This window comes from Macrosteles quadrilineatus, unplaced genomic scaffold (genome assembly GCF_028750875.1).
Source record: "Macrosteles quadrilineatus isolate MER2022 unplaced genomic scaffold, UCM_ALF_1.0 Scaffold_9__3_contigs__length_116548681, whole genome shotgun sequence".
In the NCBI taxonomy this organism is placed as follows: domain Eukaryota; kingdom Metazoa; phylum Arthropoda; class Insecta; order Hemiptera; family Cicadellidae; genus Macrosteles; species Macrosteles quadrilineatus.
This window is the reverse complement of record NW_026542602.1, coordinates 19,794,828-19,818,728: the sequence shown is the minus strand read 5'-3', so window position 1 is coordinate 19,818,728 and position 23,901 is coordinate 19,794,828. Positions and strand designations below refer to the sequence as shown.

The 23,901-nt window shown below is 31.7% G+C and overlaps 1 protein-coding gene across 1 annotated transcript in view; it reads left to right on the top strand.

The window, feature by feature from the left end:
• The first annotated feature begins 2,231 nt into the window (after nucleotides 1–2,231).
• The window catches only part of LOC129004389 (allatotropins-like), a 46,210-nt gene continuing 24,540 nt past the window's right edge, over nucleotides 2,232–23,901 (top strand). Inside the window, exon 1 of the mRNA XM_054432960.1 lies at nucleotides 2,232–2,273. The gene's annotated coding sequence lies outside the window, so the exon portion shown is untranslated. The remainder of the gene's footprint in view (nucleotides 2,274–23,901) is intronic.

Below are 23,901 nucleotides of genomic sequence, written 5' to 3'. Positions count from 1 at the left end.
TTAAATAGATCAATTGAAAATCAATTCGGCCAAATGGAAATTCGCTTAGACGGCAGGTTTGCTGCGGCGGGGGTATTATACTATTGTAAAAACTGTACAATACATATTTATAAGATTACATTTGTAGGATTTTTTATCATCAAAGAAAATATTTTTAACGACGTACGTGTATAATTACGTAAATATGAGTATGTATGTACTATGTATGTACGTATATGTATGTATGTATATGTATGTATGAGTATCTATGTACGTAAGTAATATAGTTGTGTACGTAAGTATAAGTACCTACCGTAAACGGTATTTTTTCAAGTGATATTTTGAGTGTTTCTATACAAAACATACTAATTTTACGTCGATTTCCAGCATCAAATATAATAGGCCTACATGTTAAAGTTATAAGCACAAGGGGTATACCTACGTATTACAGGTACCGTTACATCAGTCTTGTTATAGTGTCACATTATCTTAGTGATATATTGAAGTGTTCAGTAAGATATATTCCTACCCACTACTTTTATACCATGATATAAACTATATTATGAAACGGCTGACATCCCTATTATAATAAGCCGATCGGGTATATTCATCATAATGCAAGTGTGAAGTATTAATCGTTGAATATTGTTAACTTACTTTTTAAATAACTTTTTGAATTGAGTATTTCAGCAAGAGAGTAAATTTATTTTATTCTTTAGTCAACGGTCCTAGCAGAAGAACCCTAGCAAAAGTAATCTCTGAAAAAGTATTCAAAGATCTTACTCTTTTTTGTCATCTTTTGTTTCTTAAGATTGAATGGGTTTCAGTCAAACGTAGAGTAGGCCTATATTGTGTAATACACCATTGAGTATGCACGTGTATACTCAACGGTATAAGTTTTGATAATCACCGTTTTTACATTACGAAAAAATTATCTTTGAGTAAAGGGTTGGATTCCACATGTAAAATGTAGAACCTTATGTTCAAAATGTTACATTTATAATACTAGTTAATAAAAGCCCTAGTTTGGAATACTATCACATATTTTGTATTTCATCCAATAGATTGAACATACTACTATTTATTTACTAGAGTAAAAAAAAATATCTCGCTATCTTGAAAATCTAAATATAAAATCGTGAATATGTTTAATACAATAATGTCAATGTGTAATTAAATGAAATATTTTAAAAAGAATACTTATTATATAACTAGCTGTTACCCACGGGCTTCACCTCGTTTGAGTACCTTAATATTGATAAAACTATTTATTGGTTAGGTTGAGCTGAAATAAACATAACCGAATACAGTAATACAAACAAATAATCACACCTGATTTTAATAAGGTAAAAAATTGAAAGAATAACGTACACCAAAGTACAGCTGAGGTATTTTGAACATTAGGTAGGTATATAGAAAGTTCCCCTTATAAAGCAATTACGACCTTAAAGGGCAATATAGATATAGTTTTGTGCAAGGTTTCTCGTCATGACGAACATTTTAAGAATATGGTTTATAGGGTGTGACTTGTAATTTTCTCAAGAGTTCATGGGTACTTTGGGCTTTATACTGTATATGGATATGGCAAGGTCCAGGTAATTCACACATCTTCATGTTGTTTTAGCCTCCGGATCACTGGTATAGTAATCAATAATGGTTTAAATACCTTAGACCGTCAAAATTGTCTTTTGTTGTCTATATTTGTAGTCTCTTTTGTAGGCTACTACAGTTACAATCCCGCCCCGAATCACATATTTTTATGATAGTTAACTGTTACACAGTCTACAATAAAAAAATATAAAAACATAAATAAAAGACAATATTGCTATTTTGAATAAACGTTTTAGTGTTTATACGTAAAATATATAATAATGGTTTGAGAAGGGTTTTTTTTAAGGAGCAGGTTAAAAAGCATTACTTGAGTGGAAATTAAAAATCTCTCCTCTTTTTGATAAACACTGTAATTTCTCCATAAATTATCACCACACCCATTTTGTTAACTAGTTAAATCAGGTGCAGTAAATCTCGATTTTAAGCCGCTCAAATCCAATCCAATTATTCAAATGATACGTCCCGAGAGGAGGTAGATACAAGTATGTTTACCAGCGGCACTCCGCCTAGAAGGCTCCTGGAAGGATTGTGAGGGTGTAATAGTTGCAGGGTAGGGTGGGGGCAGCAGTGGGAGGAGGATGGACACGCGCACGCGGGTTGTACCCGTACAAAACGCAACCCAGACGCTCCCATCGTCCATTCCTGTGCGGTGTTTGACTAAGAGAGGAGCGCGTCTGATTTTGGTGAGTTCAACACGTGGTTTGAAGCAGGGTAAACCACTCTGGAGTCAGATAAGACACTCTGTGTGGATTAATTTTTTTCTAAATAAAAGGTTAAGCAAACGGGTGAAATGTGTCCTATATTAACAGTATATTAGCAGCTCCATAAGTTATATTAGCTACAAACACGTTTCGCACCGAATAGTAACTTACTGATTAAAACTTTATCACTAAAACCAACACAAACACTTTGATAAATAACACTTTTACAGTTTTATAAGAATTAATGTAAAAACAATTTTTGCACAGAATACTAATTAATAAAATGATAAAAATGTACCTGACTAGAATCCAGACAAACTGCTTAAAAAACAAAACACTTGTATAAACATTATAATTACATAACCCTTTTTATAAGCTAAAAATAAAGGACGTCCTTAAATTTATCTTTTAATTCCGTCTAATTTTAAATGGGCTCTTTTTCTTTTCCATGTTCTCTGTTTTTCTCTTTAAATTCTCAATTATATTAACAATCTTATTCACAAGGCACTATATTAGGTACATGAGCATTAAGTTTTACCATATTTAACATACAAGCATCATCACCAGTTAGTTAATAAATCCCTTCAGTTATACAGTAATAAAGTATTTAAAGTAATCAATTTCTTTTAACATTTTATTATAAGCAAATACAATTTAAAAAACAAAATCAGTAATTTACTAAAATTACTGCTGCCGTTAAACCTGGTCAGCATTTGAAGATTCCACCTTTAGAATTCTTCCATACAAATATAATGTTTTCAAAATGTTTATCTTCTGTATTTGTACAATCCTAAACGTGTCAAATGTGTACATACAATTTTGAAAAAGTATTTTCTTATCACAGGTTGATTAACAGCTTATTATTTCAGCCAGGTATTTGAAGAACTGATAAAGTCATTTTTTACTTGTTTATTTATTCATTAATCAACTGCCCGTTTATAACGTGAACTGCAGTTTTAGCTACTTAGTTTATTATTCACTCACTCTATTAACTATAAATATTTTTAATCCGTTAAATTACACATTTTAATAACTCAGAGCTGTTTACATATAGATACCTCGGACACACCCAGCTCCGGTCGTTAGCGCTATCCAAACACGGAGGATATTGCCCAAATATTTACCGTGTTGTGGAGTGTAGTTACTGTAAACAACTGAAATATTTGTTGAATTTAGTCCTAATTTAAGACAATCAATCCCTAAGAAAATCCAAAAAGTAAAAGACTAAATTCATTTATATATATAATTGTATTTTATATCGATATTATGGGTGGTTCAGGGAATTTCCATCAAACACAATTTATTTATAATAATCGGTGATTGTTTAGGTAATTTATATTATTTAGACCCATCACGAAACCAAGTAAAACATTTATATACAATATCTTAAACAAAAGGTATACCCAGAAGTATTGATTTATTGTTTATAGGAAATCAACTTTAGCAGTTTAATTTATCTTTCATGTAACGACACAATTAATAAAATACCTTAAATTCTTCATTTAAAACAAATTACTTGACCTATTTCTGATTTCCAATACTATATATTATTTCATTATTACCACAAAACACTGTGAACTCCCGTAATCTAGTAGTTTTTAGTTTTTTTTTATTGAAAAAAATAAACTAAAATAATCGTTGACATTGGCCTGCTAAAAATAAAAGAAATTAATATATTATTTAAGGGATTATTTTCTGTAAAATTCCTAGTTATGTAGAAGTTCTTTAATTGAGTATGTAAAGAGGAAATTGTAATTTGACATTTTGGACATATGATCAAACTATAACCCAATTATAAATGTTTGATAACCAAACTCTTTAATCTAAAAACTAATATAATATTAAAAATTCTTTTGAAAAATTTCTCATGACCATCACATTTTGCCAAAGGGCTTGATATTCCATATGTATTTAGTGAATTTCCCACATATTAGGAGATAAGCTATTACCGTAAGTCTCATTGTAAAACCTTGTCACGAGTCTAAAACACTTCCTCGTTTCGATGTCCCCATAGACCAAAAACACCATAAAATAAAATGTATTATATGTCTGCCCATTAGCGCAGTAACTCGAGTAAAAATGATCCCATTTCGATCAAATTCGGTACAAAGGTATGAAAAAGTAACATCTATTTGCGAATGAGTTAAGAGTACCAGCATGAGCGACTAAGGGAACAGAGCTATATGTGGGGTTTACCTATGTAGTAAAAATCGGTGTTTGCCATTTTTAACCCTGAAGTCATAGAACTTCCAAATTTCTCTCTGGGCAATTAGTAAAACTCAAAATACAAAAGAAAATTGTATTTAAAAGTGTTTTGTATGGTCAATAAATACAGAGTGCATTTAAAAACACAAAAAATTCAAACTCTAAACGCGATTTACATAGAACATAACTAGACTGTTGTAGTTTCCCGGTTTATGTTAATAAAACTTGTCTCATTCATTTATTTTACCTACTTAAGTTTTACCCTAAACCCTATTTATAATCTTTCCCAACAAATTAACAGGTAAGTATTTGTTAAACTAACCCAACTAGCAAATATATTTTGATAGCAAATAAATAGGACATATTTAGGAAAATATTCAAGTAAAAATCCAATGAGGCAAATTTTAATTGACTTAGTCTGCAGGTTTAATGCCACTGGGGTATTATGGTCTACTCTAAATTAATCTGTACGACATTTTCAAACGAAAATAATGGAAGTTGTATGTTTAGTCGTATAACAATTTACATATCCCACGCAAAGAAAATGTCAGGATTTACATTAAAGAGAAGCTTTAGCTTGCATAACTTACTTAAAACCAATCCTTTTATATTGTTAAACAATTTAAGATTTTTTTATTATTATCGCTACTTGTATGCTAAGGCTACTTTTTACCAAAAACTATCAGCTTTTTGTATATAATTGAACCAAACCACGTATTACAAATAATGTATAAAACTGCAAGGTTTTATAGTAAGGCTATTTATACATGTAACGTTAAATATCAATATATGGCACATAAAACTCTCACTCTTATATGTTATCGTTCTGATCATAAATTTTAACCATTGTAGACAACATAAATTTTTGATACGCATAAGAGGCAGGAAAACTAATACTTACAATAGTAGATTATTTTATCTCATATATTGCCAAGTGTTTTTTTATGTAGTTAACAACCATAGTTTCGAAAAGCTTGTAAGCTTCAATTTTCAAGTTTAATGGACATTGAGCGTATTAATTATTTTCTATTTAAGTTATGCGAGCTTTTCTGAGTCGGTTCGTCTCTACTACCCGGCCGATTTTCATAGTTTTGGTCATACATTAAAGGTATGCCCGCACAGATTTGCCACCAAGCATGGGCATACATTTATCTGACGTATAGTTCTTCCCTGTTCATTTCTTGTGGGATTTAAATTTGGGGTTTCTTTTCCGAGTTCGATTAGCTCTTCTACCCGGCCGATTTTCATAGTTTTGGTCATACATTAAAGGTATGCAAGCACAGATTTGTCATCAAGCATTATCATTCGTTTATATACTGTATAACTCGACCAACAAATATAAATTTGATATTTTTTCAAATTCTCACATTAAACACTATAACTTTTATTTCAGTATTTTAATTCACTAGTTCTAGTTACATTATCCCATATATTTTGGCCTTAGAACATTCAGTGAAATACCAGCTTTTATTTGAGTTATTTATTATTAAGATCGGACGTACCTGAAGTAGGACGTATCATAATAATTATTTTAGGACTTATCTGCAATCAATGATACGTAACTCCATTGTTATTTTAGTTTATTTTATGTCTCGGTCTTAAAGTGCTCCTAGAAATAAAGGCTTTAATTTGAGATATCGATAGTTTGAATCAGTTGAGTTCAAGATACTGTATTGATAGGTAAAAAACAACACTGCGGACTTTTATAAACAGCACAAGGTCTTTTAGTAAATTTTAACATATATTTATAAAATACTAACCGTAGTATAGTATGTGTTGCGAGCTATTCAGTCTACCTAAATGTGTAAGGCCTATACTCCTAAACATTTCTTTAGCGAATTTCCCATATAGGGGATAAGTTATTGCCGTAGGTATCATGATAAGACCTAGACCCGGGACCGATTGACTTGTTTGTTTTAAATTCCACAGAGACCAACACTATGCGTTAAAGTTCATACTATGAGTCTGCGAACCAGCATGTTCAAACTATGGGAATGGGGTTAATGTGGTAAAAACGGCATTTTTCCATTTTTGACCCTAAAACTCAAAATCTCAAAATTTCTAAAAAAAAATTTCAGCTTAAAAATTGAAAATTTGTCACATTTAAGCGTTGTTGCATGCCTAACGGTTATGGAGATAATTCAACAAATTGTAAATTTTTTATGCCCTTTGTTATTTTTGTGGAGATTTAATAAACTGTTGTAGTTAGCTTGTTTATGGGTATATTTTAATCAAATTTGGCAATTTTGTTTGTTCCATACTAAGTTAGTAATATTTCAATAAACAAAAGCACACGTCACTACCTTCCCTGTAGCTGCAAACCTAAGTACCTAAGTAGGGAATAAATCTGAAAATTTTAAGGGAATATTTGGGTAAAAATTCATCCAGGTAAATAGAAATACTTTTCGTCTACAGGCTTTATCTGTGTTGGGGATATTTAGATTTTTAATAGATACCCTTTTAAAGAATTACATTTATGTAGATTGTGGTATATGTGAACTGTTACTATAAATATAAATATAGCATGCATTACTTACCATTACTTAATAATTTATTTTTGTAGAAAAACGGTATGAACATAATTATTAAAAGCATTTGTTTTGTCATCAAACACAGTGTTGACATCATTGGACTGATTTTTACGTCATCACATGTTTACAACATGTTAATGGACGCAAACACATACATTACCAGTCGTAACATTCCGTCAGCAACTATGTAGGGACCGCATGCTGTTTTATAATGTTGCGTCATAAAATTTTTCCATCTAGGGAAATTTCAGTACCAGCCAAGTGTCAACAAGACGATAAGGTTTTAATTTAAGAGTACAGGCGAATGAAGAATCTTGGAGCTTGTTGTTAAAATGGTTTACTTGCGTTAATAAGAGATTCAATTAAAGTCTTTGTGCCACAACCTTCTTAAAAGTAAACTTTATATCATTATTTTTTAAATAATCAAGAAACATTCAAAGAACTCGGAAATAGGACAATTTTCTTCAAACTAAACATTTCTTTTACATCCGTTGAAATTATCCAAATTAAAACTTGTAGTTGAAATGTATAGGTATGATCTAGGAATTGTCAAAACACATGTCTTGCGGTCATGGATGAATAAGATTATTCACAATAACACAAGTATAAAATTATTTGGCAAGCGTTGTTTTTGAGTAATCTATTTTTCACCAGTTATCCAAAACAAATCATATTCACATTTAAAACAACGATTTTATTTAATTACGTACGATTAGTATCAATAAAATAACCAATAAAACTACTCTATATTCTATAGCTCAGTTTTCATAGTTCACTCTTTTGAAGCAATAATCTTCATTTTAATATTACAACATAAATGTGGTCATCCACGATTTCATACTTGACTTTAAATCATAATATTTCTTATCAAAATAAAATGAGTATGAAAGTGTTTTTTTTATGATTTTATATTTAATAAGCGGTCCATCAATACACGAAATGATCTGAAAAGGATCGATGGTTTGAAAATCCTCAGAAGTTAAACAACTATCTTACTTTTTCCTATCAGCACACCTACCAGCAACATAGGCAAATATTTAACACTGTACGGATTGGCCTTGATATTCTTACAACAAAGGTAATATTACACTTAAAAATACTTTGAATATAAACACTTTGATTCAACTGTTTAGTTTTTTTTTAACTGTGTTTTGTATTTTTACTAAAGCACACTAACATATTTTTTTTAATGCCCTTAATTGAAACATCCTTTTACTCAGTTATTATCTACAAGACAATTTTTTTTTTAGGAGTATGGATTAATAATACTAATCCTTTTTTATGCATTTGTATATATTCTCATACTGACCTACTATATTTTTAACTTGTTATTATCACTAAACAATTTTAAATCTGAAGCTATTTTATTAGTGAACTATAAGACAATTGATCATTTAATTAATAACTTTTTTTATTCAACTTTATCAATTTCATAAACATTTTATTCTATGTTCCTACATAAGTACTACTATCCTTGTATTTTATATTTTGAAAATCTTGTATTATGTTTGTTTACTTATTGTTAAAATAAATAACTGATTTGATTTGATCATGAACACCCTTAATCAATATTGAACAAGAAATAAAAACATTTTCAACGAATCCTTCTAACTTAAAAGAGAAAAAGTTAGTAAACGCCTATTTGTATATATATGTGTGTGTGTGTGTGTGTGTGTGTGTGTGTGTGTGTGTGTGTGGGTGTGTGTTTGTATTCACCGAATAGTGGCATCCTTCACAGGCACACGGCCGTACTGTGGCACCTTCAAAAATTGTGGCACCTTTTTCAGGGTGCCACAGCTAATTCGATCATTTTTGAGGTTTTCCAGCATTATTACGTCGTTTAAACATCACATGCCACAATTGAGTATTTTTGAACTCGTTGATGTGAGTTAAAGTAGCGCAGGTACACACCGAATTGTGGAACACGAAACCATACAGGTAGCTAGCGCGCCTCGCGCCGTCCGCCGGAACTATAACTTTCCAAATGCTACGTTGCCAATTCTCGCGCCAGCCTACACTCGAAATAGTGGCACCATGCCACAATTCAGTATATATCAACAGTGTGTGGACAGGATGCCACTTAATGAGTTGTAGAGCTTGAGCAGTGTGTAGAACAGTGCAACAAGCAACTAATAAACTAATAATACTATACTGCCACGTACTATAAAACAATTTAAGTACCATAAATGATATACTTTTGCTCCGAGTGCTGAACAATGTTTTACATTACAAATAATTTGTGTAGTAAATAATAATTTAAATTGATTTTACCTAACCCGCCATGTTAAACTTCCCTATCCCAAGCGTGATGTATACAACTTCCTTACTTCTCGAGTGATGTAAAGTATCAAAAACTCACTCGGTGATGTAAAGAAACCCATTTAAATAACATTGAGTGCTTAACTTAAAAAATATAACTCTATGGAGCCAACGATGTTCAACGCTAGAAATCAGCTGTGCGCTTGAATGTTATTATCATGCTTTAAAGTATTTACCTACGACCGTTTTTTAAAGTAGCCATTTCAGTCCAGTTCTTAGAATTGAAAAGTTTCACTTTACAGCTGTTTACTTTCATATCCGCATAGTTTCATTTCATATCTGCATAGTTTTCTCATATCCACACAGGTAACGAACCAATGAGGCTGATCAGCTGATCAGTTGACCAATTTAATTGTTGATCCGACTTGTTCATGTTGATACTCGCGTATTCTTAATTAAGTTGGTGGAAGTCCAAAAATAAATGAAATATTTGCCAAATTGTACCTGATACAATATTATTTATGGTAAGAATGCTGCTAGCAATGTAATATTTAACGAAGTTTAACAAACACGTAATTACAGGAAATCAGCTGATTATACAACAAGTCGTTGCATCACTTTCAGTGGCAATGACAATACACGAAAACATAACCTCTCTAAAAAGTTATCATTAGTGATTGTAAGTAATTAAATCCAGATTGATAGTAATTAAAAAACGGTCGTAGGTAAAGTAGTGTACGCAACTCGCGTTAATAGTCTTTACGACACTCGTAGAAGTTTTTAAGGCACTCGCCAAGGCTCGTGCCTTAAATTTTCTACTCGTGTCGTAAAGACTCACTTAACGCAATCGTTGCGTAAACTACTATTACCTACCTAACCTAGCTTTTGTTAGTAAAAGAACGTTACTGATAGAAGATGAGTGAAATGGATAATGAAAAATATTGTACGTAACCCATGTTTATTGTCGGGTCAGGTAAAATCTTGTACGTTACACGTTACGCAAGAGCGTGCTGTTTACATCACTTAGGTGAATTATGCAACTCGCTTCCGCTCGTTGCACAATATTCACCTGCGTGAAGTAAAAACGCTCTTACTACACTTGTAATGTAAATAGCTATAACGCAACCATTAAAAAATTGATTTTTGTTTACAAACAGAAATTGGTAACGTAGTTATTTTGTATCAATTGAATTTGTACACTGAAACAATAACAATGTTTGAGGTTAGAACGCTATATAAGTTGTCCTAGACTGCTTTTTTTATCTTACAAACTATTTCGTGCTGATACATCTATTTTTTTAACATTTTAGTCATGTTGACAAAATATTTTGCAATTACATTTCTGAATCAGTCAGTAAAGGTAGATTTCGATGCATCATTGCTGAAAGTTATGTTTTGCTTCTCATTCTCAGAGTATTCCAAAGACATCTAATGTTTCAATCCATGTTCAAATGTTATATGAGGTAAACATATAACCGAATCAATTAAAGTACTTAAATTAAAATACATATTATTATCAACACGCATAATCTAGTTCAGATTATAATATCATGTCACAATCATATTTGTAAAACCTACTGTGGTGTTTTAACCAGTCCCCACTAACAAAAGCATAAAATGAAAGGTCCTAAAGAGGTTAACATTGAGTCATAACAAAAGTAGTTTAAAAGTTGTAACCGTGATACTGTAAATAATTTGATATTGTTAGATATTATACGATCGTTTTACAATTTTGTCAATCTATCTGTTACTTTCATACAAATGTATTTTTATTATTCAATGTTTTGTTTTGTAGAACCTTTAGTATTCTCAACTTTATTAATAACTAGTAGAATACCCGTCCTTCGTACGGGGTTGGCATATAAGTAGAACATGATCATTGCAGTGATGGGAGAGGAAACGGTTTAAGAAAATATGGTCTTTTAATTTATACGGTATCCTATAGTGTAGCACACATATACCTATAATAAAAGAATGTGTTTAATGGTTTGCACTGTAAACGAAAACCTATCACAATAGTTCCAAACATGTTAATAGGGCAATTTTCTAACATATTTTAGTGAAATTATAATCAGGCAAACGGGAAATCGCTCAGTCTATAGGTTTGCTGGGGCAGGGGGGTTATATTACTGTTTACAAACAAATAAATCAAAAGAACTAAATACCAAATACCTCATAACTCAGGATAAGGGCCTAGGTTGATAAGGCAATATAGAATGTTGATTATTTCCTATATCCATCGAATGATTTCTTTTACAATGAATTATTATAAAAATAAATAAATATTATTACAACATTTCACAAAATTAAGTATATTTAAGTATAACTAGCTGTAACCCGCGGGCTTTGCCCCGTTTAACTTCTTAATTTTCAAGATTATCTCGTTCGCATGGCTCAATCACGTCCTGGTTGAAGTTTGTTCGCTACGCTCACTCACCTTTAGGTTGGAGCTCGTTCGCTGCACTCACTTGCCTTCAGGTTAGTTCGTTCGCTACGCTAACTCGCCTCCAGGTTGAAGTTCGTTCGCTACGCTCACTCACCTTTTGGTTGCAAATTAGCTGTTGTCATAAATGTAAAAGAAATAATAGTGCTGCACCCTTTTGGTAATCCTTGTAACTTTAATGCTATTGAACATCATAGAACAGAACCAACTTGTTTAATTGAAACAGCTGTTAAGATTCAATAATTCCATTTCTCATAAGGTTAACATGGGAAACTCCAGAGCCATTGGGGCGGAGCCCGAAAGGATTTTTGAAATAAGAATATGCCTATATGTTAATCGGGAATGTGAGCTATCATCATGCCAAATTTCAGCCCAATCCGACCAGTATTTTTCGAGTTTACTTTTCCCATACACACATACACACATACAGCAACCACCTCTTTTTTATAATAGTATAGATTAACAAACGGACTCAGTATAGTTAGATCATAAACAAATGAAGTACTGTTACCAAAACAATCCTATAATAATGAAATTACATTTACATATGGTTTGGCAGCTAATTTAGGTAATGTTAAATAATGTTTACATTCAGGCTAGTGACATCATTATTTTAAATTTATAATCCTTACCCCCTCTGTTCTAATATTCGTGCAGTATTTAATAAGGTTTGAACCCCTTTGAACCAGCTGTGTTGAATTGTGAAATCAAAATCAATTTGACAGTTAGTTAGTTCTGCTTGTTTACATTTTTAAACTTACTAGGTTTGTTCTTTGTTACCATGGATACCATCAATCAATATTTACTTTTAAATCTCTCATCTCAGATTTTTGAAAGCCCACGGGGCAAAGCCCTAGGTGAATATCGAAGCGGCAATAGTTCTATATGTATCCTCGGAGCTGTAGCTTCATTTGTGTGCAATTTGAGCATAGTCGGATCAGTATTTCTTTAGATTAGCTCATACAAACACACACACACAGACACCCCCTCTTCTTTATAATAGTATAGAATAGAATATATAATAGAATAGATAGATAGATAAACCTATTTCAACGTACAATATCAGTTTTAGGAAATTCCTAGTAAGGTTGTTAGAAGTATATTGGCATCCGTGAAGTTTGTGTAATGTTTTTTTTAAATCACTGTGGGATATATTTAACTTCACTTATTATTTATTTAATATGTTTTTACTTCTTGAAATTCTCAGTTAACTGGGAGGCGGAGCAAACAGTTTGTTCTAAAATGAACTTGAAAATTTTAAACAATCTTTTTCTGTTGGTTTACTTAAAGTATATAATGTTCTACTATGAATGCAAATCTTTAATATAGTCTAAATTTCCAGTCCCACCCTAAAAAACTATGATATTTAACAGTTGAATCTTTATAACGTATAAACACATTATTTTTAATCGGTCATCAAACTGATTCTTGAATTAGTAGTTGCAAGAGTACGCAAAACTGCAGAGAGTCCTTGAAAATGCTTGTGCAATGACATAGTTTTAAATTATAAAAGAAACCCTTCAAAAAACTGTATTAACAGGACCAGAGGCCCATGCACATGGTATTTCATTTGTATAAGGCAAAAAGTTCAAATCATATTAACTTATGATTGCCAATAGATTTTGGGTTTCCTTAAAACAATTATATAAAACTGTCTGCAAATGTCAATAAAACTGATTTTATAAGAAATTGTAGATTCTTCTGTTGCTCTGTAGGCGACCATTTTGGTCACACAAGGAAGTCCAAACTTATATCTTAGTTTGAACAACGTCATCTTGATTTTACATTGCTCAAGATACATAATCGAAACATAGGCTTACAAAAAAAATAAGTAAAGAAAGTAACTAGTGATGGACCGCGCATACATAGGAACAGTCTAGACTTGCCTCTTACTGACGTTTTCCAAACGAATATAGAAGTTAGATCTACATTCTTCATTTTAGGCTTGAAATAAATTTGTTTGTGGGTAAGAGCGAATGAGTAAGTATGAACAATAATTTTACCCTTCTCCCCGACACGCTACCATACCACAGCATCTTACTAGCAGAGCTCAAGGTCATTGACGTAATTGTCATGAACTAAATTTAGACTTCCACCCAACAATGTCATCAATGGGCCCTAAAGGTTGGTATGTAACAATTCATGACGGTTGAACAATGGCCTTTAAATTACGCTTTTAATTTGTTTCCTAGCGTTTACCGTATCTTAGAAAAAGTTAGTTTACAATAATTACAAAAACTTGTTGGGCGAAAGAAAAATTCTAAAAAGCTACAAATTAATTTATAATATATGTATCTATATCGTATTAAAGTGTGTTAAAGGTTTAGCGTTTGGTTTACAATGTAAAAATTTTCAAAGTCACAAGATGGTTTCTGAAACTCTTTATACAACTCTCCTTTATAAAAATAAAAAAAAATATATAATCCAAGAAATTGACCTCTTTAGCCACAAAATCCACAGTTTTTTTACTTACCTGACGAAGAAATAAAAACAGTAGCAGCCGACGAACTTTGTTATGTCATATTTAAAAACTCATTTAAAAGTACCGACTTTATTTCAAGATTTAAAATAGAAAATATAAACTTTTGAGCTTTTAATTAGAACCAATAGTGTCCTAGACTAATTGACATCTTACACACGAAGTGTCAACGATTTACCTTTAGTCTAAATGTCAAGTTATTTTGAAGCTGGACATTGAGTTTTGGTGCCGTTTTCATTGGCATCTACCACTTCTAACCTGCACTAAGATGGCGGACCTGGCTTCAACTGCTTGTATGTTAGTTATATAGATGTGCTCCATCTATTGGTCTTATGTGATCGTTGATTTATAACGGAATTGTGATGAAAATTTGATCATGAATTATTAGCAGTTTTGCAGGATGATTAACAATAGTTTTTTTTTTATTTAAATTGCTTGTTAGTTGGCAACAAATCTTAGAGATGTGTATACATTTTTTAGGACAAAATTGAATTGGCAGATGCCATGGTAAAGAAGCGTACTAGAAAAAGTTACTGTCGCCTCATCCAATTTTTACAGCAGTCAGCTGTTGACATGCTAGGCGAGCAACCGCGACAGTGAGGACGGGGAACAGCTGATTTCATGTTCCTAGTTGGCAAATTGTCTGCTAGCTACTAACGTACACATGCATAAGCCATCAGCGGTAGCACCAGTAGCCTCAATGAATATATAAACACTTGTGTTAAGGTTTAAATACAGTAGTCAATGTTATTACTGAATTTGATACTATACATATTGTTACTAATATATGAAATGGAGAAAAACGTTACCTTAAAAATACAAAATTTCCCAATTTATATCCAGACCTTTTTAAATAGCTTAGAAAACAAATAATTTAGTATATCAAAGTGTTTTTGGACGGTTATTGGTAACAGGACAAATTCAAAAATTGTAAATTTAAAATTCCCTTGTTATTCTTATAAATAATATTGTAGTTTGCTTGTTTATGGATATATTTCGATCAAACTTGGCAAATTTATTCAAACAATTACAAAACTATTTGGATCATGAACGGTACTCTAGTTTTCCCAAGGTAGGACACGTGAATTGGAATTTTGGCGTTACAGGCACAATGCCAGTAAGAATCAAACAAACGTACAGATATATACACAAGACTCGTTTCGGCTATCTTATTATATACAACGTAGAAATAACCAAACACTTCATGAGTCTACGCAATGTGCAGACAAAACAGTAAAGACTTTATAATCTTATAACTAACTATCTGCCCATGCTTCGCAACGGGGTGAGAATCTTTGGGTCTCTAAATCCACCGTAAAAAAATAGTATATTTCGTACCTAGGGCCTACAGTGAGGTTTTGCCGACTCGATATCGGGTTTTAAGTTCGGGACGAAGTCGAGAACGTGAAACGATCGAGAGCTGCAAACCCATTTTGGCTCGTGGTACGAGCGCTATTTTTCACCCAAGTATGTTTTGCAATATAACGTCCCTCTTATTTATGTGAAATATTTTGAGGAATCAGCAAAATCAAAAATAACAATAAATAGTTGTCTAGGCAGCTGTGACAAAAAACAAGTCTATTGCAATGCCATGGATACTGCTTGTGCATTTAATATACATTAATGTTTTAAGTAAATAGGCGAACAAGTGATTTTGCGGCCCTAGGGATGTAAACCCCTGCTCGGTCCCCATATGACGATGACAGCTGGCATGGCCAGCAAAACGTAACTTTCAGCCACCAATATAAACCAGCTAAATGTATGTAAAACAGCTAAAAACATCATAGTGAGGTGAAAAATTCGTTACGCATACTTTTAGATTACCATGAATTAATTATATGCATACAGAAAAAACGGAGTCATACTTATTGCGTATTTTAACGTAAACTAGTGGCTTGTAGGGACATAGTCCCTAAAAAGCTACGGAAAAGGAATTATTGTTGGAATATTTAAACAAACTCAGAATCAAATTATCTGTATGTCAGGATAGGCCTAGATATCCCACTACAACATATCTTTTGTGCAAAAATAACAAAACAGTTTGTTGTTTGTCTTTGTTTGCTTTTGTTGATGACGTTATGTTCAATAAAGAATTTGAATGATTCCAGAGGTTTAACTGCTAAAGGCAGCAAACATGTTTATGAATAAATATTAGTTTATTAAGGTAGCTTTGGTTTTTTGGTTAATGCTTATAACAAGGCTTCCCCGATTGAAATACAGTATTGGAAATTGTCTTCGTCAAATAAGAAAAGGCAAAAAATGGTGTGTTGAGATACCCTACCCAGTTATTATTTCTAAGTCTATGCTCATTTTGTAAAGGTTTAACAAAATTATTCTTAAGTAAAGGCATCCCATTGACAGAACTTGGACCTAAATTTGTTTGTGATCAACATTAAAAAACCACTATTAGCCTAGTGTAAGTATGTGGTGTTAATCCTCCTAAAGGTGCGATTGATTTACATATTCTACCAAAAAAGGGCCTAGTCAACGTCTAATTACTAACTATTTTGCGGCTAGTTAGGGTTCCATTACCCAGTTATCGAAACTAATCACGACATAAATATTTTTGGTTCGTTTAAATACCTGTACGAACCTACTTCATCTCTATTCCCAAATTGTTTTCTAAGAGTAACCGTTGAGGTTATTCCACTTCATACAAAATATTGATTAAACACTACAATAAATCTCAAATATAAATGTTAGTAAATAAAAAAAAAAATTGGAATAAATCTTTTACATATGTTTTGAAATAAAAACAAAGAAGATCTTCTTTTAATCTTGAATCGTTTCTTAAATCTTGAAAACAATTTATTTCAACTTTGACATAACTAAAAAGTCTTGATTATTAAAGGTAACATTATCCCTTTATATAGTTGGTTTTATATAGTATACATTACATTGCAGAATTGACTGGCAAATGAGTAATCCAAATGTAAGCTTACTTGCTAATGATAAAATCACGATCAGCTGGATTGAAGTAAACAAAAATCAGCAGTAAATGCCTTATAATGCTATTCTTATGGAGAACATTGTACGTTATATCTAATTTTGTGTTAAGATTTTGGGAATTTCACTATTTTTCCCGCCGTCACGGGATAAAGACCTTTAATTTGAGCCCTCTCACGTCATTCTACGACTTCCCAGTCGCCCACAATTTTGACGCAAAGAATCGGCTTACGTAATTAATATATAGATAGAATAGATTTCTTGTATATTCCCATGAAACTGACAATTTACCCAGCACATTAAGGCCTTTATTCCAAGTATCTCAGTTCGTAAACCATACATACAATGTGACGATAAAATATCAACAAAATAGCATGTAGTTTTATGTAATCCTCACGACATTTCATTTGGTCCATTGACTTTAAATCCATTAATTGTAAAAATTATTGGAGCTTTGAAAAAAACTTCATATAAAATCCTTACACTAATAAAAGACGACGTCATGAGCGTGGGAAATGAGCTACAGCGGCTAGGGCATAGCCACATGAATACAGAACGGAATGAAGGAACTAGAACGGAGAACTGGCAACAGCGCACGCGAGAAGTAGGGGGGGCGCACACACCGCTCAAGCACTACAACGCATTAGTGGCATCCTGTCCACACACTGTTGATATATACCGATTTGTGGCATGGTGCCACAATTTAAAAACTGGAATGTTAGATGTTAAAATGGAGTGTTCATTAAAAATATCGATGCAGACATGTTTCTACCACCTTCCTTCATCCACTGGTGGCCGCAGGTTGAAAGATGCCACAATTAGGTGTTTGCGAGTATTCGGTAAAACCCCGTATGTGTGTGTGTGTGTGTGTAAAAGTGTCCAGTCATAAAAAAGCGTATTAAGAAATTGCGTGAACACTAGTGTGATGCGCTATATACCAACAGACACGTTGTTTTCCAAGAACTGACTGATGTCAATAACACAATAAGTCAGACTAAGTGCAGGTCCACAGAGACCTAAGTGACTTGGTCTTATATTATTAACCGGAAAATCAATAAAAGCACTTAGAACCTGCGTGAGAACATAGCTTCGCCTACGACCTTTTTATTAACTTTGAAAAGAGTAGTTTCAATCTAAGCAAGTTAGGTTTGAAAATTTAATAAGGTATTGTCGCTTGGTATACTTTTGAGTAATCCTAAAACTTATTCCAAATCACTTAATCTCGTAGATTCTTTTATAGTAATACTGAAACAAGTTTGGATTAAGTTTATGAGTGTATTTCATTGTACAGGCATTTTTGTGCCAAGGTCAAACACAATAGTTTATGTGTTTTAAATTAAGTAAGAGTGTAAATATAAGTATCAAGTGTTGTTAGACGTATTTTTATTTACTCTCAGTGTTATAATCGCCAAATATTTTTAAATATATGATTTACAATATGAAGGGGTATAATAACTCGAAACTAAATTTGATAGAAATGTACTTGAAATATCGTTTAAATAAAACTCATATAAATCGTCAAGCGTTCTGGTAAGTACACAATGTATCAAATTTCTTGTTCAATTAAATGTCATGGTAGTGATTTAAAAACTCTTAAACTAGTTGCCTATTTCACCCTAGTTAAAAAATATATGAAAAAAACAAACAAATTATACGTCTAATAACACTAATAATAATATATTTACACTTATACATTTAAATCACAAGACTGTAAAGACATATGAAAGAAGGCAAGTGGTAATCGATTTAAATTGGACACTTCAATCCTCATCAGACCCAATAGGCGAATCTAAATAATATTAACATGGACCTTGTTCAAACCTCTTTTAATTTAGCTAGGCTATCTATGATTACTAGTCATTAAAGACAAATGCTAAACTTAAATTGAATCCACTTAAAAAGTTTTAATTTAGTTTCATTACATTTGATGACTATTTTACGTTTTGAACTTTTTAAGGATGGCAAATGAGACTGAACCATTGACTCAAGGATGATTTGGATCAAAATTGTCATGCATTGTTCTACACAACTGTTGTACAACCCCTTATGGTTAATTACTATGTTAAATTTTCTGGCATAAAGTAGGGTACTTTGTTCTTTAGTGTGCGCAGTTCTTAAAGACCCCTGAATTTCATTACCTCAAGAACCATTCTTATATCAGGAAATTGAGAGAAAACAAACTAAATAATGTATTATGTGAAACTTAAACCTATATCAGTAAACTATATTGAAAGCAAACCACGATTGGAATATTACATTTTACTGAGTCAAATCAAATGGTCTCTACTGAATATAATTCTTATTATTTTCGGTTTGGATTACATTTAATTACAAAAAATCTAATAGCTTGTCCAAGAGTAAATAAGTAAGTAGATTAAAAACACAAACCCTTCTGAAAATACCCTACACAAAACAACTTTAAACATTTAACTAGTGCACAGACATTCATAAATTGAACTTGCACTATCTATAATTTTAGTTTTTACTGCCAAGAATGAAAATGTACAATTAAAACAACTCGTACAGTTCAAGCTGATCTTAAGTCAAAATAAACGCAAAGTAATTTAAACAGTCTAAATAGCTTAATAAAAAGCAATCAAAAGTTTGAAATTGAAAAGAAAGTTTACAATTGCAATGAAGTTTTATAGCATTGCCTGAGGACTTAGCTGAGACCATCTGATGGTGAGGCGTACCGGACTGGAAAGAATAAGTTATTGCAGGCTGTAATTTATATATCATTGGAATGGAAAAATAAAAATACTTTCAATCTCATTCGACTTTAGGAATAAAATAGTGGCATATGATGTAACAAGCAGTTTTTTCCATCTTTATGAAGAACATCGTGTGATTTGTCTTAAATTAAGCTTTTCTGATTTATTGTGTAGTTGATGTCGTATATTAATTCGTAGATCATAATAGAAAAATCGTTTGTTTTGCTGCAACGAGTATTGAAGTCATAGTCATATACAGGGTGACAAAAAAGTCTAGAAACGGCTTAATATCTTTTTAACTAAATCTGTTAGAAAATTCAAACCTTTCACATCAACTTATATGTATGACAACTAATATTTGCAAGCATTAACATTTTTTGACCTCTACCAGGAAACGACCCATGAGGAGTAGGTACATAATCTTTAATGTAAGCATAGGTTGATATGCATATCATATTAAAGGGCTGCTCAAGTGAAGTTCATTGCCGGACACCGCGTCTCAAAAGATTCATCCGTTACAGAATCGCGGCTGTACAAAGTTCTTGCAGAAATACCTGCACAAGCCTTAGTATTCTTAGTATTTATTTATTTATTTATTTATTTATTTATTTATTTATTTATTTATTTATTTATTTATTTACAGACGGAAAACAACAGTATTGGTAGTCAACAGCTCGTAGTCAACATTAGCTAGAAATCTGAAACCCGGTTAATTTGTTTTGAATATTGAATAAAATTAGTCTATGAGCAAGTTGAATTTCAATCTCCCATTGGGGGTGGACCATTTGGAGTCAGTTCCAGCTCTCTTGCTCATACATTCTATTCTAGTAGAACATAATTGATCGGTAACAATGTTACACGTTTCACTTTGAACGCTAAATGGCCCTATAATGTAATTAATCAAAGTAGCAAGAGTCTCGTGTAAATAACTACGACAAACCTTATGAGATTTTTTAATTCATTACTATCCATTGTTACTGGGTATTTGGTTACTAGTGAAAGGGTTATTTCAGTTAAAAGCTCCCCGCAAGATGTAATTATTCAGTGAGACTATTTGTCACCTTGCGGCCTGACCAAACCTGTACACTGATCCCTAGAGAGCAACCATAATAAATGATTTCCATTTGTTTCACATTGCTATTAGTTTTTATTTTCATCGCTTTAACTGATTATCGCCAGGTTGGTTGTTGACGTATTACGTTGTGCTGAATATATTTTTATTCAAGGAAGTAAAATGGCAATCCAATATACCATTTTACGTTGAAAACGGTATGTTTATATACTGTTGAGTGTCTCATGTTAAGTGTCTCAAATGCCCCTGCCGTAGCAAAAACCTGTAGACTAAGCCAATTTCCATTACCTGATTTGATTTTCAATTAAATCTACTTCAATTACATTAGGTTTATAACGAGAGTTTGTTGATACAGGGAGGTTAATAACGTAAGTCTTTAGTAAAACGTTAGTGTGAAATAAAAACATTTGCCAAGTTTGATCAAAATATGTTCATAAAAAAGCGAACTCCAACAGTTGATTTATTCTCCATAAAAATTACATGGAGATTTTAAATTTGATTTTTTTTTGTATTTTCCAGTAACGAAAAAGCCATACAAAAACACTTTATTGTACTAAATTATTTTTTAAGCTCTTCAAAATGGATTGGAGAGAAATTGGACAATTTCATGTTTTGGGAGCCAAAAATTAGAAAAAACAACTGTTTACCCAATAAATCATTCATTACCCTCCCCCCCCACAAAAAAACCCTATTCCCATAGTCCTATCACACTGTTTTGTATCACGTGTGTAACCTATTTCATCGACATCAAATAATTTTTGCTCCAGTTAATTTACTAATGGACTTATAGTATATAAAATATATTATACCTTATAAAATATAATATATGTACCCGAATTTCAACGGAATGTGTTTCTGGCCTCGAATATAAGAAAAGAAAGATATTTACCATGTAATTCGTCATTATACACTAATAACGAGATATGTCATTAAATTTGGTGATCATACACATAGCTTATGTTACAAAACATGTTGTAACTATGATTTAAATGTTTGTAGTAGTACTATACAAAGAGTTGTGAGCTATGTAATAAGCTACTGAATTATTCAATACCTTGTTTGGTAGCCCCTGTTCTTGCAGAATATAAGATGTGGTTTATTATATGAGATATTTAGTCCTCGTCACTCGTACATTTTGTGTAGTTTATTAAGTTGGTGTCACCGAGATTCGAGGAAACCGTGATTATTGAAAACACGTGTAATAACCTTTTTTTATTTTTAAAGCTATAATTTGAATTAGTCCATGTTAGTTGTATTTCTTTTAATATAATTCCCCCTTCCTCAGCAACTGGGCATAGCGTGAGCCCAGCCCAAGTCTTATCACTCTTTACGACACATTTGGAGTGGTTTATTTTTCCATGACAGGAAGTAATAAAATACCTGTTAGCAATACAGAATATAATTGACAAACATTTACTTTGATAACAGTTCGATAAAAACAAACTATAAATCGTTAACAACCATTGTACTGACTGATAACCAGGGTTTCCCATAAGTCAGTAAAGAAATCATTTCTTATTGGGTTTAATGGGTCAAAACTAAACGAAAATCATTGATAATCCTTTATCCGAAATGTCCCGTTAGCAATATATCCACAAGTTTTTAAAATTGTATTTCTTAAAAACTGTTTAGGAAATCTTTGTTAATATTTGTGTTCACCATTTTTTTCAATAAAAAAATAAACAAATAAATAAATAAAAATCCATATTTTTGTTTTAAAATGGCCATTAAAATTTGTATAACCTAAACCAATAAAAACGGCTTATTTCATGCAAGAATGCCAAGGACACTAATTGTCCTTGGTTCTGCAAGGAGAAGATATTATTGGTTCTCCAAGATATTGAGGGAATTAAAAAGGTGAAACATAAGTCCTACATAATTTTTTTTCTTTAAAAAATTATACGACAAGGAGGCTATATATTCCTATAAGTTTGACTTAAACTATTTTAATTATAAACATTCCACGACTGCAGAGGTGAATATTTAATTTCAATCAACAACAGGAAAGCGCGAGAAGCTGCAAAGTGTTTTCTTGAGTCTTCTTATTAAAATATAATATTTCAATTAACACTTCTATCTTAATATCAATCCTAGATTTAAGATTTGTGTTGAAATGTTACTCTTAAGTACTTAGTTTACTACTTATTTCAGATATTCATTTAAGTTATGCTTTTCAATGCTAAATGGATACTCTAACAACTAATGAAAAACAACTTATAATATATCTATTTAGTTCTTGTACACTGTTTGACATAGCATGTAACAATATTGTTGATCGGCCAAATAAAATCATTGTATCAGTGTACCATTGTATCTTTTAAGGGTATTTACAATAGCCTTCAGTTATTTACTATTGTTAACAAACAAATTGTTTTCTATAAATCAATTTTAGGATATGTATACTATTATTTGTTCCATTATTTAATTTCGTTTAATCGTCAAATTTTGTGTACGCCATTTATATTAGTACAACTATAAATTACATGTAATGTATAGTTGTACTAATATAAAATATACACTTGTATATTGTACACTTGTATACACTTGCATAGTAGCCTAAAATTGTGTTTTCGGCAACCAGTACTTATAAATTATTAACTACGATTTTTGAAAGTATGCTCTCAATCAATTCATGGAACATGCAAGCTCTAGAAAAAGCTCTAGATGAAAAGCTAGAAGGAAAAAGCAAAATGAAGTTGCAATACCAAAATAATTCTTTAGAATTTCCAGAAATATTGTAATGTTAATAAAGGGTTTTCTGTATTAAATTTTATTTAAATTCACTGTTTAGGATTAAATTAATAATCGCTTTTCGTATAGAAGTGACAATGCAATTACTATAAAATTAGATACTAATACAAAATGTCGTCGTGTAGGACATTCTGATAAACTTTTAGTGAAAAAACTTGCACCTTGTGATTTACAAGGAGGAGAAATATCCTTGGAAAGAATAATCTTGATGAG